Source organism: Sminthopsis crassicaudata, chromosome 3 (assembly GCF_048593235.1).
Source record: "Sminthopsis crassicaudata isolate SCR6 chromosome 3, ASM4859323v1, whole genome shotgun sequence".
Lineage (NCBI taxonomy): Eukaryota > Metazoa > Chordata > Mammalia > Dasyuromorphia > Dasyuridae > Sminthopsis > Sminthopsis crassicaudata.
The window spans coordinates 11915804-11930771 of record NC_133619.1 but is presented as its reverse complement, the minus strand read 5'-3'; positions in this window follow the sequence as shown (position 1 = coordinate 11930771).

Below are 14968 nucleotides of genomic sequence, written 5' to 3'. Positions count from 1 at the left end.
ATTAGAAATAATCCACAACATTAACAAAGTTGCAGGATACAAAATAAATCCATATAAATAATCAACATTTTTATAATTCACTAACAAAACGCACCAGCAAGAGATACAAAGAGAAATTCCATTTAAAATAACTGTCAATAGGATAAAATATTTGGGAATCTATCTGCCAAGGGAAAGTCAGGAAATATACAAGCAAAATTACAAAACACTTTTCATACAGATAAAGTCAGATCTATACAATTGTAAAAATATCAAGTGCTCTTGATAGGTGGAGTGAAAATAATATAGATAACAATGCTACCTAAATTAATTACTTACTTAGTGCTATATTGATTAAACTCCCAAGAAATTATTTTACTGACTTAGAAATAACAACAAAATTCATCTGGAAGAACAAAAGGTCATGAATGTCAAGAGAATTAATGGAAAAAAGCAAATGAAGGTGGCCTAGCTATAGCAGATCTAGAGCTATATTATAAAGTTGTGGTCATCAAAACCAATTGGTACTGGATAGGAAACAGAGCAGTTGATCAATGGAATAGGTTAGGTTCACAGAAGAAAATAGTCAATGACTATAGCAATATAGTGTTTGACAAAGCCAAAGACCCTAGCTTTTGGGATAAGAATTCACTGCTTTACAAAAACCACTGGGAAAATTGGAAACTAGTATGGCAGAAACTAGGCATTGACTTACACAAAATTTTGACCAAGATAAGGTCAAAATGGGTTCATGATCTAGACATAAAGAATGATATAATAAACAAATTAGAAGAACATAGTGTAGTTTACTTCTGAGATCTGTGGAGAAGTAGGAATTTGTAACCAAAGAAGAACTAGAGATCATTATTGATCCCAAAATAGATACTTTTGATTATATTAAGTAAAAAGTTTTTATACAAACAAAACTAATGCAGATAAGATTAAAAGGGAAGCAATAAAGTGGGAAAACATTTTTACATTCAAAGTTTCTGATAAAGGCCTCATTTCTAAAATATATAGAGAACTGACTCAAATGTATAAGAATTCAAGCCATTCTCCAATTTACAAGTTGTCAAAGAATATAAATGGATAATTTTCAGTTGAAGAAATTGAAACTACTTCTAGTCATATGAAAATGTGCTCCAAATCACTATTTATCAAAAAATGCAAATTAAGACAACTCTGAAATACCACTACACACCTCTCAGACTGGCTAAGATGATAGAAAAAGATAATGACAAATGTCAGAAAGGATGTGGGAAAACTAGGACACTGATACATTGTTGGTGGAACTGTGAATGGATCCAACCATTTTGTAGAGCACTTTGGAACTATGCTCAAAAAGTTATCAAACAGTGTATATCTCTGATCCAGCAGTGTTTTTACTGGGCTTATTTCCCAAAGAGCTCTTAAAGGAGGGAAAGAGACCTGTATATGCAAAAATGTTTGTGGCAGCCCTTTTTGTAGTGGCAAGAAACTGGAAACTGATTGGAGCCCATCAATTGGAAAATTAATAAATTATGGTATATGAAAGTAGCGGAATAGAATTGTTCTATAAGAACTGATCAGCAAGATGATTTCAAAGTAGCCTGCAGAGACTTAAATGAATTAATGCTGAGGGAAATGAGCAGAACCAGTAGATCATTATACATGGCAACAACAAAACTATATGATGATCAATTCTGAATAGCATGCTCTCTTCAACAATGAGAGGATTCAAACCAATTCCAATTGTTCAGTGATGAAGAGAGCTATTTATACCCAAAGAGAGGACTGTGGGAGCTGAGTGTGGACCACAACATAACATTCTTACTCTTTCTGTTATTGTTTGCTTGCATTTTGTTTTCTTTCCCAGTTTTTCTTTTCCTTCTTGATCTGATTTTTCTTATGCAGCAAGATAACTGTATAAATATGTGTGTATATATATATATATGTATATATATATATATACATATATATATATATATATTGGATTTAACATATATTTTAACATATTTACCATGTATTAGACTACCTGCCATCTAGGGAAGGAAATAGAGGGAAGGAGGAGATAATTTGGAACAGAAGGCTTTGCAAGGGTCAGTTTTGAAAAATGACCCATGTGTATGTTTTGTAAATAAAAAGTTTTAATAAAAAAAAGAAAGTGAAAAGGTATTAATGTAGTCTTCAAAAGTGCTAATATTGCCTATTCCAATCCTTCATGCATATGAAAGGAAACCCTGGACAAATCAATAACCTTTTTTAAAAAGTTAGGATCCTTATACTTCCTTATATTGTATGTAGCTAAAATTTTGGGTCTTTTTCAAACAAAGCACCAATTACTCATTCTATTTATTTCTCAGTACTCAGAAATTCTTATAAATTTGCATGTCTCTTTTAAGGCTCATAATGGCATTTTCAAACTTTCTTCCATATACAGTATCTTATGCCTTTTTAGCTTCAAGATGAATGTCTATTTTCTAATATCTAAAGTTCTCTTCCTTAAATTTAAATGAGAGCTTCCAGAAAGTCATCTTTTCAATTGAAAGAAAGAGAAGTTGATTTAGAATTTAGCTGAGCTTAAAATTGTTTGTTTCTTGCTTCTCTTGAAGATTCATGAAAGAAAACCTTGACAGTTTTTAAAGCATGCCCGTACCACAGATGAAAATGAGTTTTGCATGGTTTAAAGAGTCATCTCACAAAACTTGGATATATATGAGTTTAATTCATCCCACTCACAATTTGGCTTCTGCAAAGATTTTTTTAAAAACAAAATTAATATGATTCACAAACTGGTTCCTTCTGGCTTTGAATTGAGATTATGTATGTGCTAAACAGAACAATTGAAGAATCAAATGTTTGAATTCTTAAATTGGTAGGCTATGCTTTTAAAGGCAAATGTAAAAATAGGGATCCATAAAATACACATCCTCATTTTCTTGAACAATTCCTTTTTTATGAAGTGTTGAACTTTAAGCTTTTTATTGCTCATAGGATTTTAAATTGGACTGAAAACTTTTAGTTCTAGGCTCCATGACCTTGAAGTCAATGAATCCAATGTCCTCATTTCCCAGAAAGGAAACATGAAGTCCTTCATGGATTGAGTATTGAGCCAAGTTTGACACAGGAGAAATTGGTTGATCAAGATTGCAGTCCCACTTCTCTACTTGAAAAATCAAACACTGTTTCTTCTACATCTCCTAGCCTTTATTTGGAGCTAGCTCATCATTGCTCTGACTAATTGGCTTTAGGATTCAATTATACTTAAATTTTTGAAAATTTGAAACATGAAATAATTTGAGAAATTTTAAAACCAATTAACTATGTAATAAAACTGCTATATATCTTATGGTTTCAAAAGATACCATTGAATTGTTGATTTTCCTAATCTAAGAAATAGTACATTGTAGAAGTATCAAACTTGCTACAAGCAAAAATCTTGAGTGCCAGGAACAAGATAAAGATGTAATTGTGTAATGTTTAGCAAAGCGAAAAATGTAGAAACACATACACATGTGGGCACTCATACATACATCTATACTTATCTATGTGTCTATCTATGACTATTTATCTACATATATATACAGATAGAGAGAGAGAGAGAGAGAGAGAGAGAGAGAGAGAGAGAGAGAGAAAGACAAAGAGAGAGAGAGAGAATTTGTAGTTTTCCAAGTCGCTGTGGGGCCTTCAAATATCAATTTCTCTTTAATTTGGACACCACTAGTGTATAGAAAATGCTTTGACTTTGTGAAGTAGAAAATAATCTTTTCAATACATTTTATTGTATTAATAAACATATAGTCTGATGATTATTCCATTTATATTTTAATTCATAATTCATCACCTATATTTTTATTTGTCAAGTTGTTGGCATCTCAGATATGATCTGTGCATTGAAATCCAGTTTTATCAAATATAAACAAAATCCCGAGAATTCCTCAGTCTGGCCCTCAAAGCTCTTTCCCATTTGACCCAAATCTTTCGTGCAGATGTAATCCTCTAGTTCAACTAGTGTAATCATCATGCCTGGTGTATTCGTTTGCTTTCCTGCTTGGTTCTGACTTAGTAGCAAACATGAAAAGTGAAGCTTAGTTTGACAAAAATGAACATCAGGGGATCCATCCAGATCTGGAAGATCAAGAGCCATTGTCTAAGACAGCTTTGAGCCGTTTTCAGTGCTGGTATACCTTGCTTGGGCAGATTTAGCCTTTGAGTAAGTGATTAAGTAAATGAAAAAGTTAGTAGGCAGGTTAGATGATGAAAAGTTTCAACAATCCAGCTGTAGTCACCTAGAGTTTTCCTCATCCACCTTCCCTGATGCAGATATCTATGGGTCTGACTTCTCACTCTTTGAGCAATGTATTAGATTAAGATGGACAAAGAGGTATCAGGTATTCCATCAAACCTTGTACTGCTTGAGAGGAGCCAGAAATATCAAGTACACTGAAAAGAGGTGATCTTTATGCTGTGGTCCTTTATATAGTTCAAGAATCATACACCTTATCTACCATAACTAAGATTTCCACCCCCCACCAATCTCCAGCAACAGGTAATAGCCATTTATTTATTATTTAAATTATTTATTATTTATTAAATTGTTAATGTATTTAAAGTATTTAATAAAAAGTATTATTTAAATATTACCTCTCCATTTGCTATGGAAAGTATAGCATAAGTAATGGACAAGTTGTTATAGAATTTCAATACCTGTCTAGGTAATTTTATCTGGCCCTGCCTTAGAAGTGCTTAATTATATGCTACAGCTCACTATAACAGAGGTGACGTGGGTTTCCCTTGTGAACCAATGGGAGATGTTAGCTTTTAGGATATTACCCTATATCTTCCTTGAATGTTAGGTAAATAAACATGAGGAACTAGGTACACCTTACTTAAATCAGACAGCTCCAATAATAGAAGAAAACTTATTAAGGTGAGAAACTATGTATTTCTTTTTAATGATAAATTCTTTATAATTTTGGAAAAGACACAGAAGAAGAGGAGGACATATTTTGAAGATGATGTTGGGACTTGAAAAGGGTAATAGACCAATTATTTTTTTCCTTTCTTTTCTTTTCTGTTATTTTTACAAAAATTTTTATGCATAGGTAATTTTCTAGCATTGACAATTGCAAAATCTTTTGTTTCAACTTTTCTCCTTCTTCCCCCCCAGATGGCAGGTTAACCAATACATTAGACCAATCATTTTAAACAAATACTTGAAATTTTAAAACCAGGTAATCAGGTTGAGAGGACTTGATGTTAATCAGTCTCCTGGCAGGACACATGTATGAAATGTTGGCATGGAAACAATTTCTTTCCTTTCATTTCTCCATGCAGCTCTCAAGTTAATTCTGTGTATTTACTGTCCTCTTATCTCTATTCTCTACCTCACTGGATAGTGAGCAGTACATTAGGATCATAGTGGGCTGTTCATTCTAGTCATTTGAAGCATCTCATCCACTGTTGCTATCTGACCATCATTATTCTCTCTCCGATTCATTCTATAGCACCTATCTCTATTGTCTTTATGTCCTTATCCTTCTATTATATCCATCCTTACTTTTATGTGTAGTCATTTTCTGTAGTGTGCTGTCATCTCCAGAAGCTGTTGATCGCTCTCTGGGAGCAGATCTGCTGTGTCAACTCAAATCTCTTGGACAGATTCTTCTTCCTGTAGAGAACTGTTGTCTCCAGACAGTTGCCATTAACTCTTGTCCAGAGAAGTGACTTCCCTTCCTGCAGAGAGCCGCGTCAAGCCTGATGTAGAGCAGAGACTTCTCCTATCTCTGGAGTGATGTCCTCTTTTATCCTCCCAGAGAATGGGCGTGGGATAATGCAAGGGCTTCTGGGAAGAAGTACTCCAACCAATGAGCTTGCTCCTCTTAGAATTCCTAAGGTGTAAACTCCCTTTAAAGGCCCAAACCAAAGGTCTGAGCCAGAGAACAAAGAACAAAGAACAGAGAACAAAGAGTCAAGTCAACCTGAGTTCTCACTTTGTAATTGTCCAGACAACCTGAATTCTCACCTTGTCACTGTCCAGACAACCTGAGTTCTCACCTAGTAATCCTAACAATTTTCCTCTTCTATTCAAGGATCATTGATGGCTCCTTATTGAACTAAGTCAAATTCTGGATCCTTAGCTCTATAATAACCAGTTAAAGAATCAGAAGGCATATTTTTTTCCATAGACCCAGGATCTCATTTCACCATTTTTGCCATTTTCTTCTCTAGTTCATTTTACAGATGAGGAGTTGAGGCAAACAGAATTCAGTCTCTTTCCCAGAATAGTACATCTTGTGTCTGAGGCTAGGTTTGAACTCTTGAAGATGAGTTGGCCTGAGTCCTGACCTAATACCCTATACATTATGGTGGCACCTAGCTGTTCTTGAAATGCCATGTTCCACTAATGGAATAACCACTTTCTTTGAGAACATAGATTCATTCATGAAGTCTTTATTTCACAAGTTTCCATTGTGCACAAAGGAATCACTAGACCTGAACCAGGAGGACTTTAGTTCAAATCTGCAATCAGATATTTTACTAACTATGTGATCCTGCGCAAGTCATGGAAGCCTGTTTGCCTCAGTTTTCTCATCTATAAAATAGAGCTAGTATTAGCACCTAACTTTCATTATTATTGCATGAAAATTAAATGAGATACTATTTGCCCAGTAGGTGTTTTGTATATGCTTATTCCCTTTCCCCTTCCCATAATCTTTCTATTTTTCTCACCTTAATTGGAACTGACAAATATGGGTGCTTTGGTTTCCTCCTTTCATACCATTACCCTCTCTACCCTTTACACCTTTACTCATGCATTCTTTTTCTTGTCCCGTATGTCTCCCCAATTTGAGTTCTTTCTTATTCTTTAATCTTAACAGGAAGTGTCCCTTGATTGCCTCCTGTCCTCCTTGGAGCTCACATCACAATTCACAACTCTCAAATATTCATCATGAAATATTTTGGATTATAGTTACTTATATTTTTCATTGCATAATCAATTCTATTTTCCATATGAAAAACCAACTTCTATTTAACTTTTCTCCCCTATGTCCCTAAGCATCTAACTTAGGATATGTACTTACTAAGCATTTGTGGCACTGAATTATTGACTGGCTTTTTCAATGTAAGTTTATTGATACCTTTTGTGTAAACATCATAGCTCCTTTTAGGTAAGGCCTAGTGCTGCCCAGAAAAGAATCTTTGCAGCAAAGGCAAAGAATTAAACCAAAATAAACCATACAATGACCGTCTCTGACATTCTTCTCTAAGAGACCCTGGCCTCTCTGCCTGCTGGAAGGAACTCAGTTTCATAATTTATTCTCTGGGATAATTATTGGTTCTATAGAATTATTAGACTTGAACTAATTGAATTTAAGTCCTTGGGGATAGATTTGGTTACTCACTTTATCCTCTCCTGCATTCTAAAAGATTCCACTTTGGGAACCTTTATACACAATTCTCAGTATGTTGTAGTATAACTCTTGAGAGAGCTGGACTTATGAGTCAGGCTGATGTGGGTTCAAGCTCTGCCTTTTCACTTACTAATTCTGTGATCTGCTCATTTAAATCCTCAGTGTTCCTATCTCCTTGGGTTTTTTAAGACCCAGATAAAATCCTATATTTTTCAGGAAAATTTTCTCAATCCCCATTTATTCGAATCCCTTCCCTCTGTTGATTATTTTCAACTTACCCTATGTATTGCTTTTTTGCATATAATTTTTGCATGTTGATTCCCTAATTTAGAAGTGAGTTTCTTGTTGAGGGCAGTGATTTCTTTTGTGTTTCTTTCTGTTTTCCCACCCTTAACACAGTATCTAGATCAGAGTAGACACTTAATAAATACTTAACTGATTGATCATGTTTTCATGATTTCAGCAACTCTACAAGAGTATAAGTTACAGAGAAGGTGTTGATCTTACATTGTTAGAAGGAGTCTGATCACTGGACTTTGTGGCCCATTTCCTGAAGAAGACAATGGTCATCATGGTCATTATTGTCTAGGAAGGGCATTTGACACATACAGATGACTTGAAAAAAATGTAAGCTATTACACTGTTTTGAGAGATTTGACAGATTCAGGCAAGAAAGCTCAATAGAGAAGATCAAGAAAAGCAGCATTTGGTTTGGATTTTAAAACAAGAATTCAACCAGAAGAGGGAAAGGAGGACATTTCAGGACTGAGCAGCATCCTTGTGTTATCAGAGGTGGTGATCAATCAGTATAAGTCAGCTGCATCCACTGGATTGAGGAGACTAGTTTCATTATAAAATACAACATAAAACTGGAAATAAAGGAAGGGAAAGAGAAACATGAGATCTTATTAGGTAGTCTTAACAGCTCATAAGTTCATTCAGAAGTAGAAGAAACTTCTGAGGCTAAGTAGACCAGACCCCTCATTTTACAGATAAAGAAGCAAAGAAACCATTGGCTTGCTCAAGATCACACAGGTAAACAACTAAACAAGTGGTATTGAAGGAATTGGAAGCCAGATTTCCTGATTCTAGATATCCAGTTCTCTTTTCAGTGTGCAATATTGGCTCCCTAAAGGGAAGAAAGGATGTAAGGTAAATCTGAAAGGGTAGTGTGTTAATGGAAAGTGTTATTTCATTTAAGACAAAATAGATCGGAGTATTGTCTGGAGCAAAGGAGCAGAAATCAGTGGAAAGGGGAAAAATCAAGATGGCAGGCAGAAAGGCAAATGATCTCTGCCTTTTTTATTGATTACTAGACCAATCTACCTAGATATTTGCTTTTTTCTCCTTTGCACTCTACTAACACCATCTGAATGACTCTTTGGCTTCTTAGCATTTTCACTCCTTGTTGTGTTGGCCACTTCTTCGTATGCTCAAGAAATCCTCATTTTGAGTTTAAGCTTTGCTCTAAAGCTCATTTGTGGGTTATTTGAAACTTGCAACATAGTTCCATGTAAAGCATATTCATAGGGTGGTTAAATTTTGGAAGACTCCAAAATCATTGCAATATGGCACTAATAGCAGAAACTTGAATCATAGGAACTAGAAGCAGCCCTTTACCATGATACCCTGTTTAGACTTTTCAAATCCCTAAATGACCTTTTCCCTTCCCTATCCAGTCAAGATTCTCATTCTCTTAGTGAGTTGTTTGGAGAAGGAAGGTATCTGAGCTAAAAACCAGGTAATTCTAATTTAGGTCTTCCACTTTCTTTTCTGAACACACTTAATTCAAATGAATAATCTGTGCTTCCGATACTCATATATCAAATCATACGGGTATCTCTCAACTCAGATATATGAACACATACTCACTTTCTCCTCCAGAGCATCTGGGTCCAGTGGCAAGATATGGAACATTAAAGCTCCCCAATATTGAAAATATGCCTTTGGCTCACATCTTGCACGTGATCGCTGCCCAATAAATGTACATTGGTTGATTTATTGGTTCCTCAGAAATGAATCGCAAGATTTGAATTCAGTAAATCATTATGAACTCCTAATTATCAGTGGCTCTATTTCTAATTATTATTACTCTCAGGATTGTTTTCTTTTTTTGTGATTTTTTATTAATTTTTATAATTATAACATTTTCTTTGACAGTACATATGCATAGGTAATTTTTTTTTAACAACATTATCCGTTGTACTCCCTTCTGTTCCTAATTTTTCCTCTCCTTCCCTCCACCCCCTCCCCTAGATGGCAGGCATTCCCATACATATTAAATATCTTATAGTATAACCTAGGTACAATATATATGTGCAGAATCTCAGGATTGTTTTCAACCAAATTAGATAGTACACATAGTCTTTATCAAACCATTCCCTTCTAATTATATTTTTTTATTGTTTTTGGTTAAAAAGACCAGTTGAAAAAATTAAAGGGCATGCTACTGTGACAGGAAACCAAATTTGAATCAGTAAGCTGAAGGGATACATTTTGATTACATATAAATATAACATTTACTAACCTTTCCATCCTATGTTCTTTTTTGCTGACAATGACATAAGTGAGATAGTAGTTAAATCCCAAGGAATAAGCCTCAACATCTTAGACAAAAGATTCTAAATAAACACCAGGGAAAATGCCAGCAGCACTAAATGAATGAAAATAAGATGTTCCCTCTTCACAAAAAAGACAACAAACAAGGGAGCACATTTCTCACTAGATTAAGATAAAGTTGCATTTCTTTCATACTTAATCTATATTTCATGACTATCATAATGAAGATGAAAAATTCCCTCTACTTCATAGTATTTTACCTAACTAAATCACAAAATGCAAATGATCTACCTAGAAGGAGCTAGAAAAGTATGAAAATTAATGTTTCCCAGCAAAGCAATTGCTATATTATTATACTTTTTTGTGGCTGGTTTACTAATTAGATTACATTTGGATTTTTTTCTTTTTACCATCATATCCTTTCTGATGACAAAAGAATTTTAAAAGAAAATTCTATGAATAATTTAATGAGATTCTAAATTTAATTACAAGTTATTATTCCTTTATTATGTATGCATTGTATACAATACCCTACTGGTTGTTGTTATTTGTCCTTCATTCTGGAAGAGGACCATGATCATTGGGAATATGATATTGTGACATGCAAGTGAATTGGATTTAAGTGAAGGAGGGCTGTACAAAGTCACCAGCCTCACTTTCTCCTCCAGAGTATCTGGGTCCAGTGGCAAGATATGGATCAGAAAAACTGAAGATGTTCCTGAATGCCATGGGAAACCTTGGGCTTTTTAAGCTAACACATTTAAAAGTTCTCACTGTGACAGAAGCAGTGCCCATTCAGTGATAGAATTAGGTAATGATTGAGGCAAAGAATGGCCTTTGAACTATTAAAAAAATCAATCCAGAAGGGGAAGACCCTTGGGGTTTCTGGCCTAAACTCTCATTTAAAGGATGCAACAATGAGTAAAACACACTCCTTGTCCACAAGGACAATTTAACAGCTGACGTGAGAAGATGATGACTATAACTAAGTATAAAACAAAATTACTTACCAAATTATCTTCTCTAAAAATTCATCCAATTTTAATCATAGCACTCAAAAGTACAGAGGAGGCACTGATGACTTTGGAGGGGCTTGGCCAATGAGTCCTATGCTGATTTTTTTTTTACTGTGCTATGATATGATGGCAGTCTTCATATTACAATTTTGTTTTATTGGCTACAGATGAATATTCAATCACACTTTTAGAAATCAGCAACCAAATAACAGCATTTGTTTTCCCCTCCACTCTCTTGGGAACTGCTTCTATCGAACAGTTTCTGTTTTGCTTAAAGGTCCAATTGATTGCTAGCAATGTGGATGGACACCTTTTGCTTCTTATTGATCAAGCATGTTATTTTACAGCTTGACAGTATCTTCTCAACAGTGACTTAAATGAAGCCATATTTTTGGCAGCCAGTCTCACTCTGATTTCTTTTCTATTCTGAAATATGGCATTTAGCAAGTTGTAAAAGCTCCTTTTCAATGCTGTTCAATTTATATTTTTGATTTTAAAATAAAATAAAATAACTCACATGTAATACCAGATTCAATAATCCCTTTAACAGGCATTATTGAACGTTGCTTCCCTTTGTTAATTATATATAATTTTTCATTAATTCTCTGATTTTATTTGTTTTGTTTTACAAGCAAACTGGGTAAAATGCCTTGCCCAGTAAGTGTCTGAGATCAGATTTCAATTCAAATCCTCCTGACTCCAGTCTGGTGCTCTATCCACTGTGCCACTTAAGTTCACAAGAGCCTGCTTGTAAATAATTGTATGTTGTCTCCCCTCCTTGTTGGAATACACAGGAGTCAGCTGACAGTGGCTGCTGGGTATCTAATCTAGAATGGATCTCCTCTTGGGAGAGGATGATACAAGGAGACTGAGAGGCCATTGCTGTTCTCTGATCTCTCCCATCTTCCCTCTGCCTCCAATTTATTTCATTCCCAGTCTGCAACACCTGTGTCAGCAAAGGCTGCCCTGCAACTCCTTCAGATGTTATGATCCACAGCTGTGGAGGCTCTCAGTGCATTTACCTGTCCCTTAATACCTCCTAGATTCTGAAGTCCTTGAGGTCAGGGGATGCATTTTGTCTTTTTTTTTTTGGTCTCTCCCGTGATTAGCAACCTGACATGTATTAGGCAATTAATACATATTTATTGACTAATTGACAAATTCAAATTGCTATCATGTAAAATTATACCAAGTAAGTACATGAAAAGGATTCAGGAAAAAATTGCTATGGGAGATACAAATTGGGAGGACATTATTACAAAAAGAAGAGAATAAGGAAGGCTTCCTGAAAAAGGCAAAGCAAGAAAAGAGGTCAAAACTATTAGTTTAAAAGCCCCAAGCTATTAGAATCATGGATTAAATTTTCATCTCTAGGCAAAAGAATTCTCAAATTTATTTATCCAATCCTAACTTCTATCTTGTTCTATACTCTTGGATCTTTAACTGCCTATTGGACAGGTCAGAATTCTCTTGGGTATCTTCATCTCAACATGGCTAAAATTAAATTTTTCCCTCACTGTCGTCTATCAATTCATTCAAGTCTCCTCAGGTTTCTCTGAAACTATCTCCATCATCTAATATAGCATAGTGACATTTCTTTACATTCATATACATTGATTTGTTTTACATTTTCAATAGGAGACCCTCCTTTCTTTATTGGATTTCCCTGTGCTAGAGGTTTGATAGTAGTTTAGCTGTGTTAAAGTGTCAAAGTGCATGAAAGTTTAATAACTGTGGGAATAGTTCTAAACTGTTTTCTAGAATGGCTATACCAATTTACAGCTCACTAATAGTGAATTAATATACCTGCTTTTTCATTATTACTCAATCATTTGTCATTTTCCTTTTGTGCTCAATAGTGTCAATCTAATGAACATATAGTAGGACCTTCAAATTGCTTTAATTTGTATTTAATTATTAGCCTTTTTGTCCTCTATACCCAGAGACAGATTAGAATACTTCACTGGAAAAAATATCTGCTTATTTTGGGGGCCATTTATCAATGGACAAATTTCTCTTATTCTAATAAATTTATATTAGTTCATTAAATATCTTGGAAAGGAGATCTTTACAAGAGAAACCTGATGTGAAAATCTCTTCCCTAGATACTTACTTTCATCTATTCTATGCAAAATGTTAACAATTTATATTATAGTATTTCTTCATTTTATATTCTGTGAGCTGCTCTTTGATTTGTTTAACCATGTACTTATCCATGGATCTGGTAATTTCTTTGACCCATTAATTCATTTGTGATATGATCTTCTAAATCTAGGTTCTGTACTTTTTGGAGCTCATTTTGGTATCTAGTAAGAAGCATCTTTCTAAACCAAATTTATGGTAGGCTGTTGTCCAATTTTTTTCAGAAATTTTTGATCAAATAGTGAATTCTTACTAAAACTTCCTGGAGTCTTTGGATTGATCAAATATAGGGTTACTAAGTATACTTGTTTTTGTATATTAATTGCCTAATCTGTTTTATATTTCATCCTCTCTATTTCTTAACCAGTCCCAGATTGTTTTGATGATTTAAATAGAGCTTAAGAGTTAGTCTGATAGATTCCGGCTTTCCCAAGTTGTTATGTGTGTGAATGTATGACTCTCTGTATATATGCATATTATATATGTATGTACATATATGTAAACATTACATGAGATATATGTGGATATGTATATGTACACACATATACACATATATGCACATATAGCTTTTCTTACAACTTTTGACTTTTTCTTTGAACAGACAAATTTCCCTTTTACCTTTTTTTTTTTTAGTTCTATAAAGTGAGCCTTTAGCAATTTGATTGCTATGACACTGAATAAATTAATTTAGGTGATAATGGTATTTTATTATATTGGTTTTGATTTCCCATAAGCAATGAACAACTCTTATTTCTCCAATTATTTGGTTCCATATTTGTATAAGCAGTGTTTTGTAGTTGTATTCATGTAATTTCTTATGTATATTTTAGGAGGAAAGCTCCAAGTATTTTATATATTGAGTCATTATTTTATATGGGATTTCTCTAGTTCTTTCTGTATTATTATTAGCCTTTTTGTCCTCTATACCCAGAGACAGATTAGAATACTTCCCTGGAAAAAATATCTGCTTATTTTGGGGGCCATTTATCAATGGACAAATTTCTCTTATTCTTATAAATTTATATTAGCTCATTAAATATCTTGGAAAGGAGATCTTTACAAGAGAAACTTGCTGTGAAAATCCCTTACCTAGATACTTACTTTCATCTATTCTATGCAAAAATGTTAACAATTTATATTATGTATTTCTTCATTTTATATTCTGTGAGCTGCTCTTTAATTTGTTTAACCATGTAGTTCTTTCTGTAGAGCTTTATTGGTAAAAAAAAAATGTTGGTAAGTTATAAGGGCTTTTTTGTATTATGCAACTCTGTTACCGATTTTAATTTTTAAGTGAGTTTAATTGACTTTCTAGAATTCGCCATATAATTGTATCTACTGAAAAATTGAGAATTTTCTTTCTTTTCCTACCATTATTCAAAATTTGTTTGTGTACTATTCCTGTAGCAACCAATTCTAAGGCTATATAAACTAATAGCAATCATAATGACCATCTTTTTCTTGCCCCTAGTCTTAGTAGAAATTATTCTAATTTATCCACATTATATAAAATATTTGGTTTTAGCTATTTGTTTTAAAGTCCACTTATGCTATGTTTTCTATTTTTTAAATTAGAAATTAGTGTTTAATTTTATTACAAACATTTTTCACATCTACTATATAGTCATATGCTCTGTTTTTAAAAAGTTCAATTATGTTTATAGTTTCCTAATATTAATGAATGCTGCATTTTATATAAATATAAATCCAACTAGGTTAAATAATCTTTTTATATGTTAATTTGGGTTCTTTGTTAATATATTATTTTAAAATTTTAAATCAGAGAAGGAATTTTGTAAGATCCTTTTTATTTATTGTTTTTCAGTTTAATATTGGAATTAATTGGACTCCTAAATTCATCTGATTGTTCTTTCAGGG